Source organism: Onychomys torridus, chromosome 17 (assembly GCF_903995425.1).
Source record: "Onychomys torridus chromosome 17, mOncTor1.1, whole genome shotgun sequence".
NCBI lineage: Eukaryota > Metazoa > Chordata > Mammalia > Rodentia > Cricetidae > Onychomys > Onychomys torridus.
This window is the reverse complement of record NC_050459.1, coordinates 4,319,207-4,345,085: the sequence shown is the minus strand read 5'-3', so window position 1 is coordinate 4,345,085 and position 25,879 is coordinate 4,319,207.

The window sequence follows — 25,879 nt, the reverse complement described above, 5'->3', positions numbered from 1 at the left end:
GATACTATGGTACAAAAATACATGTGAGTTTCAGAATGCCTCTTCAATCAAATAATTAGTTCGTTCCTTAACAAAAAAGTTGCTTAACATTTTTAATTCCACAGTTTGCAAATAATGATAATTTTCCAATGACAATATATTGTGTATGAACATTTGAAGGGGCAAATTTAAGGGTTTGGTACAGAAATTTTCTTTTCTGATGACGGATTTTGCCTTCTCTCAGAAATTTATCCATGCTCAAAAGTATAATGAACACATTGAAACATCCTGAAGACGTCAGAGTCAGCTGTTGTTACTGTTATCAGAGAGTATTACTCCTAGGTGGCAGACAAGAACTCTTTGTGTATAAAGCCAAGAGTTATAAAAGAGAAATTGCCACTTACTGACATTAATTCTATGTTCATCCTTCAGCACTAATAATACCATTTGTAGACTACTTATGGACAAGTGTGATATATATTAAGTGTTCATTTGTAGCAATTCCATCATCAAGCTTTACTTTTGACAATATTTGTGATTTCTTTTAAATTTTCTTTTGTATTTGATTGAGTGATTCTCACACATGACATATGTATATGACTATGTTCTACATGGCAGGATTACAGCATCATCCAAGACAGACATGGCTACATTTTTCAGATTCTGATTGAAGATGTTTTGTTCATTTTTATCTCATATGTAATCAAAATGGATTTAAACCTTTCAAAGTGTTCATTTCGGCCAAGAGATTTTTCCTTGGTCTTCTTCAATAAAGACAACCAGATCATTCATGAAATGAGATTGGAAAGCAGTGAAACTAGCATTCCTTATTTATAAGAATATCAATTATCCTCTTTTTTGCAATACTTAGCTCTCAGTGACCTCAGTAACCTCAACAGAAAACATCATGCTCTTGTTCATTGATGACACCATGGAAATTGAAAGATATCATTAGGATGCAAAACTTTAGTATGAATATATAAAAGGAGTAAATGTAAATCACATTAAAATCTGAGGGCCTGGATACTTAGGAAAATTACTCACAATACAATGAAATAAATGGAATTCAAGGATATACTGAGTTATGTCTGTGTATCTTCCACTACTTAATATAAAGAAAGGCATAGTCAGTAGGTTATATTGAGAAATTGACTAAATCTTCCTGTGGTGATTATTATAAGTAGTGATTGCACCACCTAAGATTACAATAATTCTAGGCATTTTAGAACTAAAATGTCATTGTGAGATAAAGCAGTTCTATAGAGCCTTTGAAAAATCCTGAAAAGAATGACAGCAACATTACAGCCACAATTCATGTCAAAAACAGCCCCCAAACTGAGCACCCTATCCTGTGACATGTGCAACCAAGAAACTATTCATCTTCACTGCTCACCATGAACTGCTGTGCTGTGATCCTCAAACTACAATGTTGGATTTGCATGAGGAGTGTTGTACGGATGAATGGAAATGACATTTACACAGCTGGGCCTGTGCAAGGTTGGTGGAGCCCAAGCAGACCACAGTTGGTGATAATATGTCCACTGCAGAAGCTTGCCATTTTCACATCACCTCTATGCAGTAACACAAATGCATATCAAGTGTAATCATGTGTAGCAGATTTGACAAGAACCTTAGGTGAAATAGTCTCCCAGTTATTATATGATTAATATTTTCAGTAACATTAAGAAGAAAAATATTATCCTGAAAGAATGGCTGCACATCACTGAGAAACACATTCCTGTTAATCTGAATAATGTATATCACATTCCTCTTTGACCCAATTTTGTCATTCTAATAACTGGCATTTTATTTTTATTTGGTAATGTTATCTACATTCTTTTATTTATTTTTTACTTTGCATGGAATCATCTGATAGATAATTGGTTACTTGGTTGTTTGGTTTTTGACATTAAGTAATAAGCCATGTAATAACCTATAGGTTTGTTTAAAATATACCATTGCTTGAATTACTTGATTATGTCATTTGTGTGAGAGAGCAGGAAGGCTTGCCCATCTACAATAGCTTGTCCTGGTACTTTGGGTACATGTACACATAAACTGACCTAACAGAACACCTTGAGTAACACCAGTTCTTCGTAATATTTCTAAAAATATTTCCTTCAAAATTATCACTGACTATAATTACAAAATTTCTTATGGAATCAGATGGTTTTACATACTTTTATTTTTGCCTTTTTTCTCATGTATTTTGAGCATTTTATTTTCACTCCCTCAACTCTTTCCAGATCCTTCCCTACACCTAACCACTCAATTTGATGTTCTAGTTTCCTTAAGACAAAAAAAATAACAAAAAATCTAGCAAAAAAGACATACAAGGAAACATAGAATATTGTTGTGTTGAGCAGCTACTCCTGAGCATGAGCCCCTTCTGGAGTGTGGTGGATATATCCAAATGTCATCTATTGAAAACAAACAAACAAAAAACTGATAATCCTTCTCTCAGTAGCAATCAGTTTCAAATAGCTCATTGGTTAAAGTGGCTTTGTGTCTACTTCTCTTTTTCCATGCTGAGAATTTATCTAGCTTGAACTTACGCATGCTGTCACAATGCCTGTGAGCACAAATGTTTACCAGCCCTGTTTTATCTACACAACTATGCTTCCTTGGAGTCATTCTTCCTCTGTGTCTACTAAAATATTTTTGCCTTATCTTCTGCATAGATTCCTAAGTCTTGAAGGAAGGAATGGGATCCCATTTAGGGCTGAGTACTCCAAAGTTTCTCATTTTCTGCATATTGTATTGCATCAATTAGTGCTTATTGCAAGAAGTTTCTCTCAGAAGGACTGAGTAATGTGCAGATGTGTGGGTAAAGCAATATGTTCTTAGGAGATATTTTACTCCTACATTCATGTAATAGGATAATTATAGCAGGTTTTCCCCTACGTCTCATGATCTATATAGTCTCAAATTTTATGCCTACTTAGCAATGTCAAGTATGGGTTCCATGTCATGGCGTGGTCCTTAAATGCAATCAAGTAGTAGCCATTAGCTGCACCCATATCATTTGTGTCACTATTACACTAGTGGTTATATGTTGCAGGCAAATTGCTATTGTCATTCGCAGGGGTCATAACTGAGGATGATGATAGTAGCTTTTCTTCCCCCATAGCAGGTATAGTACCTGGGAATACTATGAAAGTTAGTCAGTAGGGGTAAAGCAAATGCTTGTCAAGCACCAGTTCAATTTCTTCATGCCTAGTTGTTTCTCATTAAATTCAGTAGCTGCCCCTGAAGTCACTGCTGTCCTAATTGGCAAGTGCACTCCATAGCTGCCAGCTTTTAAGGTTTGGGGGGAGGGGGTCCATGGGAACTCCTTAGCTAACAATTCAAAATCTGGAGTTTTATTTGGTAGCATATCATGTTTGGTTGGGACATTGTTTCCCCAGTTATATGGTAACCCTATTTAGATTCCTTTTATATGTATGTTTATTTGGGGAAGCTTCTAGAGTAGAAGTTTTCCATATGGCTTTATGAAAGGCCTTTATTGTTACATGTCTTTACTTATTTCCCTCACATTCTCTTTCCCATCTAATCCTCATACTTTAATTTCTTCTTTATCTCTTTATGACAATATATTATATTTCTCCTTCCTTGAAAGATCCCCTCCTTACTCCTGGTAACTTACTAGCCAATTAATCTTTGTAGATATCAGAAATAAAGCACAGATATATAAAATTTAGAAAATGACATAATCATATAAAAGAAAATATGCAGGGTTTGTGTTTCTGTGTCTAGACTGCCTCACTCAGGATGATTGTTTCTAACTCCATTCATGACCATGTACATTTCATGAATTCATACTTTTAAACCCCTGAATAATATTCCATTGTGTGAATGTTCCACACTTTCATTATCCATTAATCAACTGATGGGCAACTCTGTTATTTCTAATTTCTAAGTGTTTTGAATAGAGCATCGGTGTACAGGGACAAGAAATATGTAGAGTGCTTTGGGTTTACACCCAAGAGTGGTACAGATAGATTTAGGGATAATCAAGTTTCAATTTTTTTGAGAATCCCCCAGGTGCTGGAGAGATGACTCAGCCATTAAAGGCTAGGCTCACAACCAAAAATATAATATTGATTGCAACAGTGCCTGTACCTATTTGTATTTCCACCAACAATGAACAAACCTTGTCATTTTCTGTGATCTTCATTAGCATTTTATTAATCTAGACCATTCTGATAAGATGCAATTTCCAAGTAGCTTTAATTTTCATTTCCCTGTTGGGTACGGATGTTGGACACTGTCAAGTGTATCACAATTATATTTGTTTCATCATTTGAAAAATCTATGCTCCTATACAACATTTTTAACTGGAAATCTGTTTTCTTGATGTCCAATTTTTTTGAGTTATTTATATATTCATGATATTAACCAGAAGTCAGATGTATAACTAGTAAAGAATTTTCTTATTCTGTACATTGCTTCTTAGATTGAATGATTATGCCCTTAGCTGTATAGAAGTATTGTGGTCACACTTAATAGGTTTGGGTCCTCATACCTAGAGTATCAGGATATTAGATATTCTTCTTTATTTTTTTTAAAACCTGTTGTTATTTTATTGAAAATAGATTTTTCCCATATGACATATTCCCTCACCCAACTCTTCCTACATCCTCCCCACCTCTGCTTCTATGATAATCCATTTCTGTCTCTCTTTAGAAAACAAACCAGCATCTAAAAATAATGAAAAAGGAAATAAAAGAAGCTAAAATAAAACCCAGTAAGTCTACATAGAACAATACCAAAAAAGAAGTCAAAGAAAAACCACAAGAAACACATATACATACAGAGACACACACAAAAAATCCCATGAAATCACAAAATTGAAAGCAAAGGGAATTAAAGAAGAAAATATGAGTAATAAAATACAAATAATTGAATATTAAATGTCCTGATGAATAATTATGAGTCAAATAATTTCCAAGATGTCATTCAGTTTTCTTGTGTTGACCATCTAATGCTGGTATGGAGTCTGCCCTTAAGGGTGGTTTGCACTCTCGGTGAAATTCAACTAGAGAAAACTAATTTTTCATTTGTGAGTGGTTGTCAGTTGGAAATAGCTCTGGGCTAGGGTTGTGCCTACTTTCTCTCTCAGCACTAGGACTCCATCTGACTCAGAGCCATGCAGGCCCTTTGCATAATGTCGGTTTCCGTGAGTTCATATTGCCAAGTCTTGTGGGATTTAGAAGGCCTTATTTCTTTGGTTTCCTCCATCCACCCTGACTCTCAAAACTCTCTGTCTCCTCTTCTGCAGTATTTTCTGAGCCTCGATGGGAGAGATTTGTTGAAGGCTTCCTACTGAGAATTAATGTTCCAAAGTCTCTCTTTACATTTTATGGCTATATGTAGGTGTCTGTGTTTGTTCTCATCTGCAGTAGTAGAAAGTTTCTGTAATGATGATTGAGCAAGACACCAATCTATGAGTATAACAGAATGTCCTTAGGCATCATTTTATTAATACATTCCTTTGGCATAACATTGATATTTGGTTTCCCCCTTGATCTCTGTAATATTTAGTCTCAGGTTTTTAACCAACTGAGCAGTGTTGGATGAATGAATTTAAACATGTGGTACACACATACATAATGGTATATTAGCTGCTTTAAAAAATGAAATAATGAAATTCTCAGTTAAATGAGTGGATCTAGAAAAAATCATTCTGAGTGAGGTAACCTAGTCCCAGAAAGAGAAATACAGTATTTATTCATTCATATGTGGATATTATCTGTTAAATCTTTGACAAGGAAGCTATGATCTGTATAACTAGGTATTGAGGAAAGATCAATGGAGGAATGATGGTTCTCCATAGGAAGGAGAAATAGAATAGATAATTATGGATAGATAAGAGGAAAGAATAAAAGGTAGGATCAAACATGGAGAAGGGAAGAAGAGGGGTATAGAGGGAATAGAGAGGCACAGTTAAAACTAAGTGTCATTTGAGGGGTAATATGGAAACCTCATATAGTTGATGGTTCTTAAAGTATATATACACTTGAAGGCAATCTAAATAAAATGGCAAATAGCAGGGGAAACAGATTCTCAACTGGACATCTCTCATGAACATCAAATAAAGCTTCCGGTACAAGGGACAAGTTACATTTAATCCAGTTGTTGGCAAAAGAGATCCCAGTGAAACCCACAAACAACCCAGGATATGGTTGTGGTGATACTATATTTGTAAAATGTGATTTTATTTGTATATTAATAAAGTTGCCTTGGGGTCAGAGCAAGCCATAGTAGAAGCTGGGCTGTGGTGGTGCACGCCTTTAATCCCAGCACTTGGGAGGCAGAGCTTGGTGGATGTCTGTGTGTTCAAGGATATAGCCAGCATGGTGACACATGCCTTTAATCTCAATACCAACCATAGAAGACCTGGAGGTCTGTACAGACAGGCAGTGACAAGGAGGTCATGTGGCTGGGTTTACAACCAATGAGAAAGCAGAACAGAAAGTCTATAAAAAGAAAAAAAAACACACAGAAGTAGGTCTCTTGAGGAGAGGAAAGACAGCAGAAGCAGTGAAGGGTAAGGTTTTCAGCTCTTGCTCTGACCTCGTGGCTTTTAACTCTGCAATTGGATCTGTGTTTCTTATTTAACAAGATGGTTATGTCTATATATGGTCAAGGCTATTGGTTGTTGACAACACTGATCCTATTCATTGAACACAGAGAAGTCAAGCTGGTGTCTATTTAGAGTCTTTACCCTATGAACTAGTGTTCCTGGTACTGGAAGGAACTCTGCATGCTATCAAAGCAGAAAGTTAAGCACCAACCCTCCTGTAAACCCTGTCATTTAGAAATTATTACCCACTTGGAAGATGTGCTTGTGCAATAGTTTCACAGATTTTGTGAGAGCAACCAACATCTGATTGGATTTAAGGCCCACTCCATGAGTGGGGACCTATTACCGGTACTTCTCAAGGTCCTAGATATTTTTAAGAAACTACCAAAGACTGATATTTTTGTACCAAAAGCCATCCTTACCTTCATTCCTCATATGCCATTGTAAAGAATGATTCAGTATTAAATCTCACACACTCAGTTATGTGGTCCCAATGGAGCCTGACATGTTTCCTTCAGTGAAATGTTGCAATAAAATTGTTTTTTTAAAAAGCTAGTGCACTTACAAAGAAGTGGCAAGAATACTAGTCAGTCTTCCCAGGACTAAGAAGGGCTGGAGGGCTTAGAAGCATCTTATGGGATTCCTCCATCTGTCTACATCTCAGTGACAATGAATATGAAGTTGTAAAGACCCATTTTATACTATTCTGTACAACCTTTAGACACCTTGAAACTAATACAACACTGAAAGTTGATATGAAAGGTTAATTGAAAGATCAAGTGTTTTTTTAGAGAGGTTGCCAAATCCATGAATCTTAAAAATATTTCTCTCTGAAATGACATTTTTCATTAGGTTTTTTTATCATTATAGACACATTTCTGGTTGACTTCCACAACTTTCAGATACCATGTCAGCTTCATGGTTCCTCTAAGCCTAAATCCAGACATCTGAAGTAGATCTTAGAAATCACAGATCTTAGAAAAATGTGGTCATCAATTTGTCTGTGGCATTCTTAAGATATTTATTAATATCAGAACTAACTAGAGATATTTATGACAGATAATCCCTTAGCTTTACCACTGCAAAAATCATTACATTAAATTACATCTACCGCTGAATATCTTTTTTTCAATTTAGTATAATCTGTGGAGAGCTCAGATATTTAGATTCCTCTTATTCATGTAAAGATTACTCCACAAGTCTTGCCTGGTCATTCTGACATCATTTCACTAATCTTGCTTTGAAAATGAAAAGCTATTCCCTCCATATTATAATCAGAAAGAATATTATGGATCCAAATTTTAGATTTCCTGCTTTTTAAAAAAAATTCTTTTTACAGGTCTATTGATTTTATAACTTTTAATCTTATATAATCTTATATTTCTTTCTGTCATTTGGATTTCCCAAATTTTTGTGTTATTTTTCTTTATAATATTTCTTGGAATTATAGTTCTGGATCATTCATAAAATTGGGCAAGTTTTTTTCTGAATCCAACTTCTATTTACTTCGGTAGGCAAGTGTGCTCATGGGAGACTTATGAAGTTTGGTTAAGTCAGTGCAAACTTTTAGGTTACTGGGCGAATGGGCTTTCGTGTTCTTCTCTATTACCTAGTCATCTCTACCATGTAACTATCTGAGATTTATAAAGAAATGATAGAGATAACTCCTATAATGTTTACTCATGAAGGCCTGACTAGAAAAGACAGAAGACATTTACAAGAAGTCTAAACTTCAAGCAGGTAAGCATGACATTATATATGTATGCAACACTGAAAACTTTTCATATTTTCTCCATTGGCTTTACTCCTGAGAAAATCAGACAGGCAAGTAGAGTTGGCTTGAAAACTCATATCCTTGAGTGGTCATTCATGGACAATAATGGGTCAGTGCTTTATTTTAATGTATCTTTAATCACTTATAGTTAGTTACTTTTCTACTGATATGTCTGCTTTGTTTAGATGAGGTCCAGGTAAATTTCATTTTGCTTTTGCCATAGATACAAATACTTGGCATTAAATAGTATTATATGTGTTATTTTTATTGTCACATTTTTTGTCTTTTGTGTTTTTTCTATTTTCAAATATTTTCCTATGGATTAAATTTGTTTATTTATAAAATATTACTTGGACATATTAACATAATTTATAGCCAATAAATTATTGAGAAATTGTCATTATTTTATTGTCAAGAATTTTGACAGTGTGGATGAAGTTGCAATGCAATTTAAATGCAAAGACATGTTGTACACCATAGAGATGCTGTTGGCATCTTGATATTGATGTAGCATCTAGCATAGTACCTGGGCAAATTTTAAATGTATAGAAGCATTGGACATAACCTAGAAAATATTAGAGTCAGTGTATTCATTTAATCACATGAAATTGGACACATAAATCATTTGAACAGGGAAATAATGAGTTGTGTTTTAAATAACATGTAATTGACAATGTGAGGATTGATACAACCAAACATACAGGCAGATATTCTTCATTCTTAAAGGCAGAACAGCTCCTTGACAACTTAACCTATCAGTGAGAATAAGAAAATATGAGAGGGGGAGATTGTAAACAGCAATAACAAAACTTCTTTAAAGCACTTGAGTTGCCAAGGTTACCATGATCAGGGGTAGGAATATTAGTGCATCAGAAGCACCCATGTCCTGTGGCTAACACAACATTTCCACTAAGACATTCTGTGATTTACCTGTAGTATGAGTTTTTTAGGGTGGGAGCATAGAAAATTTGCATAGAGAAAAACCACATAAATAATCCCCTTAAAATGATGCTTCATACAGTAAATTGGAGAGTAATGACAAGTGTAATTAGTATTATTTTTTTTTCTTACTTTTGACCTGTAACAGATCATTTTCCTTTTGGAGAATTAGCTGAAGTGATATATAGTTTTTTAAAAATCTTGATTTGCAGTGATTGAACCTTCCTTCAAACCATCTTGGACATGTTTAAAGTCTGGTTTTTGTCTTTGTGTGTAGAAGAGGGAATCTCACTAGGAACCTCATAGGATGTCCTGCATAGTCACAAACTTTCAGTATTATTGAAATCTACTGCTCTCCCAGAACTATGTGCTATAAAAATTAATCCAGTGAAACTATTGGTTGTTTGAATTCCCTGTTAGACTTTAAATGAGAATTTGAAGGATAACAAGTATTTGAGAGATAGGAAGAAAAAGAAATAAACTAGAATAAACTACCAAAGATAGGCATTAATATTTGCCTCAATCTCAGAATTTTGAGAAAATTTAGAAGCAGCTTGAGAAAATGGCATAAATGGAGAATAGTGTCCATTGACTAATAATTATTTGATATAATTTTATATTTAAAACATTTTTATCCTCTTATATGATGTTGTCTCTATTTTAAATATAATATGTACAGAAGAGTAACCACAGCTAGTATCTTACAATAATGTGTACACCACTGATTATCACAACATTGAAAAATTCAATGTAACTTTTATATCATTTTTCTTATACTTTGTTTCTTATCCTTTACTAAGTATGAATTATGTCAATACATTAAATTCCTGAAGATTCTAATAAAGATTCCACATCAGTGATGTTTTCCTGCTTTCTCACTAATTTCGAAAAGAGTGGGTTGCTTCTGCTGTTTTGAGATCTTTTTTGTCTGTCCTCTGATATAGAGTGACAGTCCTCATTCCCCTTGCTCTTCATTGCTAAATCAATCTGATATTAATTACCTGCTTGCACAGAGCCTTTTCAATATGTATCAGGAATATTATTCCATTGAAGATTGGGTTCCTGTTACATATTGTGCACTGCCCCAGAATTATACTCCTGTCAACAGATGGTCGGCCTCAGACACCTTGTGATTCAAGCACAAATCTTAGTTTGTATCAAGATCAAATCATCACACCCTACTAGATACACCTTTTATTTGATACTAATAAAGACAGTTAAATTATATTGAAAGCTTAAAATATTCATGAATTGCCACTGACAACTATTTAGCAATAAGAATTCAGAATCACATACTAGACTCATATTCTAGACTCAAAAGAACATGTTTCTGCCCACAATCCACCCTTTGCTCTAAAGAGGATCAAGTTTTCAAAAGATTAGATTACAGCATAGAGTTAGAATTGAAACTGTATCTAATTTTTTGACTCTTTACCATGTGGTATATTTATCTGCTTGATATGCCTCTATCATTATATCTGTCATTGGACATCTATCCACCTACCTATTATCTATGTATAAATTCATCTCTGTATCTACCATCTGTCTATCATCTACCTATCATCTGTCTATCTATATCTACTTATCATCTATCATCTATCCCTATGATCCATCATCTATCTACTTATCATCTCTCTATATAGCTAGATTTCATCTAGTCATCTATTTATTTATATATTTCTATATGTATCATCTGTTCTCTTATGCACCTTACATTAGAAACATCACTTAACACAGCTTTTAAAATTTACCATATAAAACCAATATGTTTAGAGGAGCCTGAATCAATTTTTGTCAAATTATAATGGTAAGTATAGTTTGTTGGTGAGGTAGGCATTACTGAATCTCACCAACAATTATCCCTTGTTCTTTTATTCAGGGGCTATTAAAAATATCTTACATCCCTATTCTCTTAGTGTTAGTTTTAATTGAATGAATTTAGAACCCATCTCTTTTCAATGGAAACATTTCAGAACTAAAGTATTAATTTTATTCATTACCTTTGTCCCAGCAAAACTTGCTATTGTTCATTGAGTTGCAAAATTAAATGGTGGAACCCTGTTCTATGTGAAAATTTTCAGGCAATTTGCATATATACAAAGCCTCAGAAATAATAAATGTTTTTGTTTGATGCTGAAGCAATGTTTGCAAACTCCTTACTACAGCATGACTTCCTGGATGCTTACTAATTCCTTGAGTTTAACCGTTGTGATGATTATTCCTAGTTGTCAACTTGACCATACCTGGAATCAACTCAATCAAAGTGGATAGATAAAACTGTGAGGAATTTTTTCATAATTAAGTTGTTTGAAGTTGGAAGAATCACCTTTAATCTGGATCTTTTGAGGTGGTAAAATCCACCATTAATGTGGCTCACACTTCCTGGTGGCAGACTATTAAAGGACATGGAAGATGGAAGCTTTATCTCTTTGCCTGCTTGCCCCCACTCACTCTCACTAACAAGTTCAAGTTCATCTTTTTTTTGTTTTGTTTTGTTTTGTTTTGTTTTGTTTTTGAGACATGGTTTCTCTGTGTAGCTTTGTGCCTTTCTTGGAACTCACTCTGTAGCCCAGGCTGGCCTTGCACTCACAGAGATCTGCCTAGCTCTGCCTCCCGAGTGCTGGGATTAAAAGCGTGTGCTGCTGCCACCTCCACCCAGCACAAGTTCATTTTTTTTACTGGCTTTAAGAGTCTACTTCTTTGAAATTCCAGCACACACTAAAGACAAACTGAGATATCTAGCCTTGCAGACTGAACAACTGGAATCTTGGACTTCCTATTGGTAGGCAGGCAATGTTGGATTAACAGGATCATTGCTGATAAACTGCTCTAGCAAGCAAATAAATTCAAAGACTGCTTCATGCAGAATTCACCTTCTAAATGACGAACTTGACTATTTTAGTTTAGGAGTACAAAGGACTATGGCATAAATGGACCTTCTGCAAAGCATATAAAGGGAAAATATCTTATTTTTCTATTTTAAACAGAACAGCATATTTTAGTATATCAATCATAAATGTATTTATGACAATATCACAATGATTATGAGAAGGGATAAGTAAAATATCTTGCGATATGAAAGGCAAATGTTTGGTAAATGGTAGTTTTGTGACTCACATAGCAAAGCAAACCAACATGTTATTCTGCTAAAAGTCTGCCTTAAAGAAATCACTGGTTGTTAAAACGCTATGAATTGTTACTCCCCTTAAGTTCTCTACTAATGACATATTCAAAATTCATAGTGTGCTACTTCTCTCTTTCTCCCAGACAGTTCCCAGCTTGGTCTCAATTTATCCCTTCTGCCCCAGAAACATTTTCCAGTGCCACAGTGACAGCTTTTGTGCTACTGAAGGTAGGGGCTTTAGTCTGTTTCTGTTTTCAGGGTCTGTGTGGTTTGCATACAGACTGAAAATCTAACAAGGGAGGTTTTTGCCATCTCTAAACTCCCATTAGGACAGGTGTTTTGCCTCATCAGGCCTTCACCTGGCCCAGTCCCTTAGTGGGTTGTGTTTGTTTGTCTGGGTGATCAAGGACAGAGCTTATGCCAGAGGCAGTCACCCCTTAGGGCTACACTCCCTCACCTCACCTGGAGTCAGTTGAAACAAAGCTTTTCTCAAAAAGATGCTTTCTCTGACAGAGAAGAAAGCTTTACTCCTGGATAGTTCTGTTCTGCCCTGGCTGGGCTCTTTCCCCAGACAGCGTTCTGACTCAGCAGCACAATTGCTTCAGACACAGTTCAGCTTTCCTGCTTTCCCAGAAAGGTCTTTATTTGATAGGAAAGCTTTTCTCAGATTTTTTTTGCAGCTGAGGACCAATCAACCCAGGACTTGTAGGAAAGCAGACAACTGTGCCATTCCCACCAGTTTTAGCTTTGTTTGTTCATTAGCAATCTTACCCTGGGTCCCGCACCTTTCTGCCTCAGCTCTGTGCTCCAAGAAGTTTGCAACTGTAGGAACTCTATTATCTCCAACATGCACTCCAACTCAGAGATACTGGCCTCTGGACTTTGGGGCAGAAGGGAGGATACAATGTTAACAGAGTTTGTATTACTCCAGGGGATCTTTGCATTAGGGCAATTAGGAGTACCTTTTTGTTAGGAATGCTCACTCATAAAACCCTTGATGCTTCAGCTGGGCTCTAACTGAAAAGCTTGGCTTTTTTGTTTTTCCCACAAACAGTTTCCTGCCCCATTGGGCTCACAGTGGCTCTTCACCTGTACTCTCCCCGGGTGTTTTTCCCTCAGGGGATTCTGACACTCTTTTACTAGCTTGAAGAGACAGAGCTAAGAAGAGGTTTTTAGAAACTTGTCCCTGCCTTCTGCATTACAAGGAGGATTTTTAAAGCTTGAAAGAGGTTTGTTGTTTTCCCTTAGAACTAATCACAGGTGATTCTCATACTAATATTTTCTGGTGATTCTAATTTGTCCTTCTGAGTTCTGAAAGGCTTTAGTTTTTCAGTTTTTTAAGAGCCTTTGAGAAAGATTATGGCCTTTTAGAGAGATTTTTTCCCCCTAATTTTTCAAGAAAAGCTTTTTAGTTTAAAAGAAAGATTTTTTTTTCCAGAAGAGAAAGACCAACTTCCCCCCAAACTTTTCAACTTTAAATTTTGGCTTTTTACACCTGCATTTTTGCCTCAGGGAGAAATCTCTTTCTCCTGCCACTTGGACTTAGCATTTTAGCTGTCCTCATGACAAAGCTTCCATAGGAAACTTTTTCTTCCCCATAAGCTCAAAGAAGAGCTTTTTTACTACCCATAAAGCCCAAAGAAAGATTTTTTTCCCCAGTTTGCGTTCATAGCCCCCAAAGTTAGAAAATTGAAGAGTTTTTCTGTCTAATTGCCTTATTTTTTTCTACACGACCTTACACTTAGTTTTTCCTACACTATATTACTACCCTTTACCCTATACTTATTTTTCACAGATAGAAACTGTAAAAGGGATAGAAGATAGAAAATTTTGACAGAAGAGAATTTTGCGCTGCAGTCTCAAACATCCTTCCAGTCCGTTTTGCCATCTCAAGGATAAAACCCCTACCCCTCAATTAAATATATATATATATTCCATAACACTGGCATCCCACTTTCCACTGGCAGGGCTGACCCACACTTTGACCAAAAACTCTGTAATAAAACTATTCTTTTCCTTTTTCTTTAGTCCCTATTACTTTGTCTTTAGTTCCTGTTCATTTGTCTTTAGTTCCCCCTTTTTTTTTGTCTTTAGTCCCCTTTTTTCATTTATGTCCCTTTTTATTTTTTTTTTTCTTTAGTCCCTGTTCATGGCGCCATTCTGTGGGGCATTTGCCTACCGAACCCACAGTTCTCCAGAGTTTTCTTGAGTGTGAGCAGCAGGAAATATTAGATAGAAGGATTTACATTGTGGAGATAATTGCAGAGATAAACAGATAAAAAAAAAAAAACAAAAACAAAAAAAACAAAGGACAGTCTTGAAAGGGCCTGGAACCTTTTCCAACCGGCCAACTGTCTCTACCCCAGGGTGTTTATAGAGATGCCAAGGGGTGGAGCAAAAGACCTCCTCCCCCAGCACAACCAAGTGCAGACCATCTCAGACACCTGCACTCAGGCCCATGGTGGCCTTAATCATCCTCTATGTCGACCTGCTGGGAAAAGCCATGAGGAACCTGAAAACCTGCTCCCACATAACTTCTATGTATTTTTTTTGTGGTAGTTCCTTGCATAAGACTTGATTTGTACTTTTTAAAAATTTTTTTTCTACATCATTCAAGATGTATTTTGATATTTTAATTCAAACAAATGCTATGAAATTGACCATATGACTCTTTATGCTTCATGGAAAATTGACTGCAACCTCATTTTCCCTTATCTTGAGACAGAAATAACCCTCCTGCAAACCCTGAGCTCCTGCAAACCTCCTCTAGACACAATGGATATAACAGAGTTCTGATACGCATGCAGACAGTTTCTCTGCTCTGGGCTTTTCATTTGGTAACACATATAAGTATATATGGGATTAATAGTTTCAAATGTTCACAGAACTATATGCTAAAATTATCAAAATTAAAAGGATAAGGAAGAAAAATAGTCCATGAATTTTACTCATAATTTCTTTTATAGTTTATATAAAAACAAAACAAAATTTAAAAAATCACCTCAGCTATAATGTGGTATAATCTTCAATTTACATTCAAATTTACCAGCCCAACATAAATAACACATCTACATGAAATATTGAAAAGCACTTGCTATAAGTTTCTTTAGTACAAGAAAAAAATAATATAGTCAGATGAATTATATTTTATTTTAATTACTGTAAATAGCACCTATTTAAAAATACATTTTGGATAGAACCTTTTCCATTGAGTTCATTCTTAAATCTTTAGAGACAGGAAATCATGAAATCTGTGATTACTAAAAATTACAGTTGATAGAATTAGAAGTAGAAAAACAACTAGTTTTTCCCAACTTTCCCAACTGCTGCCTATCACCTGTGTTCAGTTCCTTTTTGTCTCCGAATTAATCTTTCTTGTTCCCTTATCCGCACGCTATACTGTACTCACATGGACAATGGACTACATGCATACATATATCGTTAACTATATTCCTCACATGAGGAAGATCATATTTTTCTTTTGTTTTCTTTCTGAGGTTTTTGTGATCTTGTAATATTACAATATTCTAACTCTGCCATGGAAATTTTTAGTTTTGGTGGTGGGTAAGCATGTAAAAATATATTTCATAGTGAAATTGTAAAATCCAATGTGAAGCTACTCAGCTTTCATTCCACATGGTTATTCTAACTGTATATAAGTTCATTAAAATATATGGAATATGGGTCTGGTTAATTTTCATATGTTATTTAGTTTTCATTTACAATTGTTGTAGTAAACTTTATTTTTTATAAATTAAAAAATAAAAAAAATAGTCTGTTCTGGAATAAAATTTAATAATTCAAACTGTCAACAACATATTGAAATTATGTATTTTGGATGACTGTTCCTATTTTCATTCCACTGACTTGTGGAGGCAGAGTTGAGCAATCACTGTAAAGCCAGATGGCCCTCCTTGCTCCTGACCCAGAGTACAAGAGTCTCACTTATGGGGCCATAATTGAGAAGTTTGTATCCCCTTTTGAAGAAATTTCATGCATTGGTAATCAGTCATCAGAAATTCCCCTTGATGAATTCTCCAATTAAATAACATGGAAAAGGTTTCATCTATACAACTCCACAACATTTGTTTTTCAATCAAATAATGCCTTCTCCTGAATAGTTGAAAGGATGGCACCATTACTAAAAATTACTATGGAAATGGTTGTCATGTTTTGTATTTTTTCTCATTCCAAAGAAATCTTTCTGGTGAGATTCAAAGATAAAAATCTTTATCTGCAAAAGAATCCCTCCTAGCATCTCAAAACAGGCATCATTTGACAAAAAAAAAAAAAAAAAAAAAAAGACAAAAAAAAAAAAAAAAAAACATGATGCCATGATTTATTTGCTTTGGAAATGAGGTGAAAACTGATTTGCAAATATACAAAAGCATGATTTTAGTATAATCAGTTACACTATCTATGCTAATTTAGAAGTTAGATGAAGAAGAAAGAAGGAAAGAGAAAGGAAGGGAGGGAGGAAGGAAGGAAGGAAACAAACTTGTGAGTAGTGTTGTAATAGCCACAGAGCAGCAATAGCCAAATTTAGAGGGAGAGATCAAGACAATCTGCAGAATGCAAAAAGAAACTCAGAAAAAAGAAACAATGCCTTCAGTCTGACTTCATGAAATGTTTATATAGCTATCATTCATTGTCGGCAATTTATGAGTAAAGTCTAAAGCCAGATTTCCAGCTTAAAAGACAGAATCAGTTTAAAAGAAGTTTCAAGTGCTCCCCTAAGTGAGTCATTAATCTTGTGTGGCTTATTCTAAACTACAAATAAACTTTTATGGGAATCAAAGTAAAAATACCAAATGAATCGCTGTTATACCTACTGTACATTTAGTAGTTATCTTTCCGTAATTAGATTCTTGATTTCTAAGATGTTGCTTTTTATTTTTTGAGAAATCCGATACTTGTTGCTTTAATCCCTTGATGACCTAGCCCACACAAATATTTCTTAAATGTACTAATCTGCTCTTCTCTTTAAAGCCACATCAGACTTAAAGAAGATTGCTGGTAGCAAGAAGTGTCTCTTCTGCAATGTAATTAGTTATAGACTTTCAAGAAGCAACTGGTTTAAGAGGCAGTGTGTTTTGTTTAAACACTCAATACTGTGTCTTGTGTTTTGATACATATTAAATTATTTTGGCTTGAAATTACTAAAAATTTATCCAAGTGATTTTCAAATATTATATGAAAAACTGAACAGTTCTTCCTTTTAGTGTGTCTTCATTTTTTGATTAAATGATAAAGGCAAAATGAACTTAAATAACTAAGAGCATATTTTTACTTTTACAACATTGAATGATTATTTTTACCTTGAGGTTAAGAAATTATTGTGTAAATAATGTATGCTAACTTCTTTTAACAGTTCTAGCAGTAGATTAATAAAGTGGGCAAGTGAACAAACAGACGAGGGTCTGAAAATAGGCTATGGGTGAAAGAAACTTGCAAAAGAACATTGTTTGAATAAGTTCAAGTTACTTACAAATCCAGTACATAGACTGTTTCTTCCCAAGTATTTCACTTTTTGTAATTTGACCTGGATATTGAATGGAAAAAATTATAGCAAAGGATAGCCATTCAAGTGTTTGTACAAGTGGATTAATGAGCTTAATATAGGAAAAGAAGAAAAGAAAGCTTAGATATTAAGGAAAGAAAGCATTTTTCCCTGGAATTAAAAGCTTTTAAAATTTTCATTTGTGTGTTTTCTTTATAAATAGAAGATAAAGTTTATAAGGGTTCAACTTCATTTTGCAGCTCTTATTTTTAGATCTTGTTTTCTTGGGTCAATATGAGGAAAACTGAAGCTCTTCGATCATTCATTTTTATCTGTAAACATAGACTTCCTTACACTCATCACAATTCAAACATTTGACAAAGCACAACGCACACTTTATAAAAAGATAAAATGTCTTGAAAAGAAAATCTTACCCTGAAATCTGAGACATTTTATAGGTCCTCAGCTATTTTTTCATAAACATAGGAAACTGTGTTGTTAGTGATATAGTAGAGATTTAAAATAATCCTAAGCAAAGATAAGGAACTCTAAATGACTTAAAGTTATTTCATGTGTCAGTGATAGTGTGATGCTTAAGCAATCTACATTGTAATTTCTAGCAGAGAAAATCTGTAAGGACTCCTGTAAATAACTCAAGCATCTGAATCTGGGGTTGAAAATATTTCCTGATAACAGTTAAGACACATGTGAGAGTCCATCTCAAAACCCATGCAAAGCAAATGCTTGTATTGAAAGCACCATGCTGTACAAGAGGACTCTCTTCATGTAGTATTTTATGGAAGATAAGAAAACAATATATATGGCATATTCTTGAACGTTAAAAATTCAATATTCTTTTATTATATAACTCAACATAAAAATGTATATGATAACCTTCCAATAAAACTATGCTGGTGAGACAAAGTATGCTCAGGACACTGTGATAGAATGACATTGTCACTGAATAGTAAGTGTTGCATTTCATCCTATGCCAGTGCCTCAGATACTTCTTCATAGAATGTACCAGTTAGAGTTTTCCATATAAGTGTCATGGCCATTTATTTATTTATTTATTTTCTCCTAGCAGCCTGCATTGCACCATCTTGCACTATGAAACCTAGCCAACAGGTGGATTTTTTCTAGCTCAGTTTTCCCATGTTTTTTCTTTATCTTGCAAACAACCACTTTGTTGGATGCCTTCATCAATATGGTTATATCCACTAATTTTGCTAGGCAACAAAAAGAAATCGGCATGAGTCTGTATTGGATGCCTCTGTGAACACCATCTAACAAGTCCTAAAGAGATACCCCACTCCTGGCACTGGAAATTTGGTTTAGTAACTTATCTTCTATTTTGGGGACATACACTTAATATTTTAACATACACACATTGCATATTGGCCAAACAAATATCTATAACTTTAAATGCATGTCATGTATTTATGATGCTGTATTCTTTTTAATAAATTATATTTCAGAGATGGTTGTTTAATTGCTATTAACTTTAAGTTACCACTTTTTCAGAGAGATATGTACTTATATTTGAAAATATGAACACATGCTTCCCTTTAAAGTCAAACATCACAGATTACATTGTCAGTTGCTGAAAACACTATACAAATAGATATTGTATTCATAGTGGCATAGTTAGCAATTTCAAAACAATACTCTCCTATTCTCTAAATCTTTATCAACTACTGCCCCCTATTTCAGTAGTGTGTCTAAATTCATGCCACCAATGTGAAAAATAGGCACACTTATTTTTACTACTGCTCTAGGGAAGTTAAAATCTAGAACAGGTAGGCAAAAATTGATAGACAAGTAGTTTGGTTCTTCATAATTATATCTGACATTATTACTTAAATGCTAACAAAGTACATTAATCAAATCAATGTGACACTTGAAACACATAAACAACAACAAACACAACCAAATGTACATGTGTAGGAAAAAGGAAGCCTAGACCTAAAACCAAATAAATTGTCTGAACTAATATTTGAGCATACAACAAAGATAACATAATAGAGGATAAAAATGTTTGTTTAGCAGTGCTTGGAAAATTTATATTGAAAACAAAAACAGAGAAAATCACGGTTCGTGAATAAAAGAGAAACCAATACAGTAGCAATATTATAATTACCTTACTCAGGATACAGAGGGTATTACATAGGAATCAAGAGTGGACTCAAGGAAGACCATGTCTCAAAATATAAATAAACAAATAAACAGGAAGGAAAAAAGAAAAGAAGGAAGAAAGGATGGAAGGAAGAAAGGTAGGGGGAGGGGGAGGAAAGAGAAATAAAAAAAAGAAGGGAAAGGAAATAATCTAGATACAATTTTCAAATCTTCATACAAATTTACTCATCATGGTGATATTTTATCTGTGCTGACATGTGGTGACTTTTTATTTTTGTTTTAATAAATAAAGCTTGCTTGGAGATCAGAGGAAAAAGCAAGCCATTTTAAGTAAACAAAGAAGTCAGGCAACAGTAGCACATGCCCTTAATCCTATTACTTGGCAGGTAGGAATCTGCCTGGATCTCTGTGTGTTCAAGGCCACGCTGGAAACAGTCAGGTGTGGTGGCACACACCTTAAATTTCATCAAGAGTTAACCATGGAGGGCTACAGTTCTGTATAGACAGATAAGAAGTGACAGAGCTGGGCAAGAAAAGAAATTGATGTTTCTGAACAGAGAGAGCAAATCATATGGCAGAACAGCAAGGCATATTAGCATGGGTAGACAGGAAGTAACTCACATTTGGAAACTGCCTAGTTGGTGAGGTAAAGTTAGCTGTGGCTTTCCCTACTTCTCTGATCTCTCTAACTAAGGCTTTCATGCCTATATCTGGCTCCATGTTTTTTATTTAATAAGAACATTTAGAAAGTCATCTACCACTCATTGACAATCAAGTACTCACATGCAAGTACCCACATGTAGATGTGTAAAATTTTCTGAAGATGACATAGGCAAATCTTTAGCTGAACTCAGATTTGTCAATGACTTATAGGTAGAGCACCAATAAAAAAAAAAAAAAGTCATAAAACAAACGTTTGATAGCTGAGCCTCATTCAACTTAAAGCGCAGCACTTTTGTCAAAGGCATTGTCAAGAAAGAGAAAAGACAAGCCACACAAAGAGTGAAAAATATTTTTGAAAGACAGTGCTCATTAAGAACTAATCTGAATGTAGGAATTATTCCCTAAAGGTGTTAATAAGAAAATCAACAACCATTGTAAAATTTATAAGAGAATCTTAATGAACACATCCTTGTTTCCCTGAGAACTTTTGTTTTCCTTATAAAGGCAAGGCTGATTTCCTTGCTGTCTTTCTAAGGGAGGCAAGGTCTTAAAAAAACTTCCATGTCTTTTATAAAGGTCACCCTAGTGCCTCACAAAGATCTAAGAGGAGAGTTTAACAAAAATTATCTGCCAGGTTTTCCACCATTGTATCACTTATGGAATGTGAAATAAAGATGAATAAAATGTATCTCTTAGGCTCAAACTCTCCAAATTAACAAATTATAATATATTATTGTTTTAAATAATAATCTACATTCAGACTCCAGCATTCATATAAATCTGAGCTACAAATTTTGCAAACTTCTAATTGTAAAGGACTTTTACATTTACAAATATTTCTATTACTAAAAATATAAAATATATCATCTCATTTTCCTTTTATGAAATTGGGTAATTGTAGCATTGAAACATTTATTTATTTAAAACACTTAATTATCACACAGGGAAATAATTGAATGTCTTTGTATACTCTTACTTTGAAACTCTTAAAAGTGGTAAAGTTACTAGGAAGTAGAGCTTTATGTGAATCAACTTCAGTTTTCTAAGCTTTTCAAAAATTGAAGATGAAAAACCATATAATCTCTCAGTCACATGCATTTTTGGAGCTATGGCCTCTGAAGATCTTCAGTTCATACATATCTTAATTTTTATTACAGATAGAAAAGATACTTGCTATAGAGAATAGTAGAAAAACACCATTGAAATGAAGGTTCATAAAACATAAAAGCAGAGTATAAAATAAACTGCAACATCCTGATCATTTTCAGAGCTCTGGTTTAAAATGTGACAGTTGATCATTTTTTGGCAGGACAATTACCTGCTCAATGAGAGTGGGACCTGAAAAATGTTGTTGGAAAGGACATTAGCAGTTACTAAGAAAAACATCTCTTTTGCAAACTATCATTTGTCTAGAGAATGCAGGTTTTCCTGTTGTTTTCCTTTTCCATGTTATACAAGAAAAGAGAGAGATTCTGTAAGTCTGGGAATATTTTTGCTTTTCTAGAATGTTATAAGAAATTGCTGATACTTTTTTGATCATGGGATAGCAAAGATCTCTTTTATAAACTGACCTAAGAATTGAGCTTTAAATCAACACGCAAAGTGAGGTTCAGCATTTGAGTCAGTAGCACATCTACCCATTAACTAGAACTCTTTGTTAGTTTCCTCTGAGTATTATCATGATTGCATCTAATCTTTATTTATCATCTGTACTTGGTGAAAGATTGTGCAAACTAATGCGTATGCAATAGTGCTTCTTTTAATTATACGAACATGTTAATACTTTGTTGTACTTAACAAAAAATCATATATTCCTGTCTTTGTTTGTTATAATTTTTTCTTCCTCTTTCTTTAAGTTGATGTCTTCTTTAAGGAAAATTATTTTCTTTCTTCTAGGTGTAATGACATTCATTGTGTCATAGCACAACCTTGGTTTGTTGTAGACATTTTAAACCATGTGGGAGTCTATATCTAGATATAGTTATGTCTACAGGTAGATGGCAGATATAGAAGATAATACAGGCTGCTGATTTTATGTTTCTTTAATATCCTGCATAATTATTATGTGTTATTTCAAACTGTTCAGTTCCTTTAAAGCCAAGACTATGAATTGCATATCTCTTAAATGCTCTTGAAACATTGATTATCTTCTATTGTCCAGTGAAAGATACTATTATTCTCCAGATGGTACATAATTTCTAGTGTATTTCAATGACAAAAAAAAATGGTTTTGCTGAGCATTATGGGGCTTATGTCCTTACATGTGTAAGAGATGTCTGATTAAGAGTATCCGTATGTTCGTTTTTGGAACTGTTCTGCACATTTAACCAACTGAATGATTCTGACTTACTTTAGCCTATGTTGCAGTCTACTCTGCAAATACTGTCTTCTGTAATCTTTGACTTCTCTTCAATTGCAATCTTCTGCCTGCTTCTTCATTGACTTTGACCTCTTGCAATTTTATTATATGTTTGTGTAATGGTCATTTCTTTATGCAAATGTTGTGTGCAGTGGTCATTATTTGTGTATTTAAAAAAATGTCATCAATCTTTTCAACTAAAGGCATGGTGCTTCATATAGCATAGAAAGCTACTATTTTTTCCCTGCTATAGGACCTTGTAAAAATGTCTAGTTTGGGATTTTTTTTCTCATGAAGTTCTACAAGTGTATATTATTTTATGTTTGTGTCATTAGGCTTCCTATGTAATTTTTGGCTATACCTTCAGGACATATTTTCTTTCCTATGGACATATATTGTATCTAGCACTTGTTAAATATGGCAATTCGTGGTTTTCACCATCATAAAAAAACCCCATATATTTATGTTAGAATTTGTACATATACTTCATGGCTCAATTCTTCTGAAGATTTATATGATTTATGTTATACAAATTCCCTTAACAATAGCAATATTTGCAGAAATAATTTGGGGCCTTATATTTCTGTCCATGAGAACAGAACTTTACACTGTGGCATCTCAGAATTGAAACAGGATCCTCAGGCATTTCCAAGAAACAACCAAGCAGGGACCTCCATCCTGATGTCCTTGGCTTTTTGGAAGAGTCTTACGTGCAACCCAAGCTGAACTCGAAATATCCATCCTCCTTGTTCAACTTCCAGTGGAGTGCTGGGATTTCAGGCACGTTCTAAAACGTGTCATTTTGTGTCTTACTTTTAAACACTTTGACAAATTCTTTTAAATGTTTTTATGTTACTTTGGGTAACACATATTTGGTATTCTCATATTCTACAACACAAGAAATGGAGAATTTGATAGTGTCTTCATTTTAATGATTTGTCATATTAGTTCTAACAATGCTGTTATATTTATGTTTTACTACAATCTCTTGACTAATGTATTTGAGGATTCCATGTTTTTACATTAAACATTTTGTTATTAGTTTCTCTATCTGTATTTTTAATCACTGGATTTTTATCCAGTTCTCTGGATTAGAGACTCAAATACAATACTGTGCATATCAATTTTACAGTATTGTATTCAATCTAATCTGTGTTCTATTACATAATTTAATTGGAATATTTCTAAATTTTTCATTTGATAATATTTCAGATATAGTATGCATTCAGAAATAGTGTTCGTATGCATTTGTGGGTGGGGCACACATGACAAAGTATGCGTATCTAAATCACAAGATTTATTCATGTAGGTTCCTGGATCAAAGTCAAGTGCTCAGGATTGGTGGCAGATGCTTTTTCCTGCCTCTATGTCAGAAAGGTTTACTTTAATATTTATTTTTAATAGATGAAAGGTGTTTTACTTAGTCCTTAATTTCTAGGTGCATTTTCTTGTTATATTTTGATATTATAATTATTTGAATTTTTGGCAAAAATAATCTTGTTGCTGTCATAATACAGTTGCCTAGGATGATGAATATCATGTGCATATTTTAATATTTATTCACAATTGTATGTTGGCCATTAAAGGTTAAACCTAGTGTGTTTATAATGCATTATCCATTTTCATATTTTTTTAGGATGCTAAAATGCTAGTATCCTTCTTTCAAAATTTCATTTGTAAACTTTTATCTGTAATTTTTCTTTGTAAAATCTCCTTGCCTGGTTTAGCTATCACAGTTATAGCCACTTCATGAATGAGCATAAACACACTCATTTTTTAGTATTTAGGAACAGTTTACATAAAGATTACATACTTACAGAATTTATTTATAAACTTTATCTGGACCTGATATAGGTAGGGTGGGAGGAAAATGGAGGATTCATTACAGATTATAAATTGCACCTTTCGATGCTTTAATTTCACATATGATCAATGAAGTTCACATTGTATCAAATTTAATAGTTACTACTTTTTAAAGACCTGTTATATGTAGGCTATTAGGGCATTTACATAATTATTTTGTTGCAGATGTAGCACATCTCACTGTATCCTTTTAATTCTTCATATTTCCTTACTTACTTTCTTTAATGTATTATTAAATTGTAACAAACCTTTATTTTATGTTTAAAAATTTGATTTAGTCATAGATGAGATCTCCATGAGTAAACTGTGGATGAGGAATGGGCAATAGAAGGTAGGGGATAGGGGATGAGTGCATAAGGGGATGGGATGGTTGAACAGGAACAGGGAGGGAGGGAAAATGCAATGAAAGAGATACCATGATAAAGAGAGACATCATGGGGATACAAAAATCCCGGAGGTAGGACAGTTGCCAGGAATCCCTAAGGACATTGCTGAACTAATCAATTTCACCCCAAACATTATCTAATCTTCTCTTTAAATTGTTCATTGAGAATTTAATGTTCATGTCTAAATTATGTCTTGAAGTCTTATTGTATCTTTTTCAAGTCTGTTCCAATGATTCCTCATCAGATATCTGACAACTCTTTTCTTGTCCTTCCATCTCAGTTGTATTAACTTTAATAGACTTTACATGGATGCGAAGGATGAATAAATGGGTGCACACATCCCATAATGTCATGAGTTGTTGGGGAGACTCAGCAATTTATCAATCACATGACCACCACCGGTACCTCTCTACAACAGCAAGGGACTCCATTCTGGAGTTACTTCCCATTAACATATTTCACTGCTTGTGACCTAGATATGTCCCCCTTAGTATATGTTATGAGTTCACGGGATCTTTGCATCATATTTGCTATAAGCATACATTAGCACAAGAGAACTCAGAAAAAGAA